The 1068-nt window shown below is 39.1% G+C and overlaps 1 pseudogene; it reads right to left on the bottom strand.

Annotated features, from left to right (window-relative positions):
- Nucleotides 1-225: 225 nt before the first annotated feature.
- LOC101591797 lies at nt 226-726 on the bottom strand (annotated as a pseudogene).
- Nucleotides 727-1068: the final 342 nt, after the last annotated feature.

The following is a 1068-nucleotide window of genomic DNA, read 5'->3' as shown; positions in this document are numbered from 1 at the left end:
CTCTAGTGTAAAGGATTTCTGATTAGCCCACTCACTGTATGGCATCTTATAAGATGTGAAAAAGAAAAAAAAATTGTAGTATAATTTTTTCTCGAACAAAAAATCCAGGATTGTAGATTGAATTCTGCATTCTCTGTCAATTGTCTGTACAAATAGTGACTTACTGTCTGGGCTTTCCAATGTTTCCTATAACTGATGAAGAGGGGAAGAGCATTTAGCTATTATTCACTCATTTCCAGGTGAATTATCCATGTTTTCTGGCTTATGGAATTTCTCCTTCCACAAATCTTCCAGGATTATGTACTCTCACAAACCCTAGTCATATAATTTCTCCCTACTTGCCTGGATGAATGCAATTGCTTGATCTGCGTGATAGCTGGAGGCCACTAATCTCATGCAATGAGTCGGATGCACCAGCTTCTTTATATTTAAACCTCTATTGAGAAAAGCGTCCAGCAAATCAGCGAAACCAAAAATAACACCAAGTCTTGTGGGAAATACCTGAGGAAAATTTTTGGAGATATTCATAGGTGTCTAATCCGCACTGAACCACACTTTGCACGTGAGGTTTAGTTTGGGAGGATGTTTCTGGGCTCCAATTAGTGTGTGGTTCACAGTGCAGTTGGAGCTGCGTGATGCTCTCTTCGGAGTCCTTGGCTTCTCCATGTGTTTCGAATGAGCCTCAGGCACTGAGTAGATCAACAGCTCATCAACCTTGATGGATTTTTTTTATTTTGTTAAGCATGTCCTTTTTTAATTTAAAAAAGCATTGTTATTTTGGCTGCTAACTTCAGATTGCTAGGCTCTTTCTTAGTGTGAAACCTAGAGGGCTAAAGTCCTCAGCCCTAGATAGGGCAACATGTCTGTATACAAGATCACTATGGAATTCTGGAAACACACATGTGACTAATTTATGTTAGAACTGTAGCAAGGGTTAAAATGTCAAGAGGCTTGGGAATTTTTTTGGGATAAAATAATGTGGAACTGGTGCTCTGGGAGCCTTGGTCAAGATCTTGTTATGCTTTTGAAATATGGAAAACTTTGAAAACCAGAATGTTCCAGCAGGTA

Source organism: Octodon degus, unplaced genomic scaffold (genome assembly GCF_000260255.1).
Source record: "Octodon degus isolate 3935 unplaced genomic scaffold, OctDeg1.0 scaffold00076, whole genome shotgun sequence".
Classification (NCBI taxonomy): domain Eukaryota; kingdom Metazoa; phylum Chordata; class Mammalia; order Rodentia; family Octodontidae; genus Octodon; species Octodon degus.
Note: the sequence above shows the minus strand (reverse complement) of the source record. Positions and strands in the feature narration are given on the sequence as shown.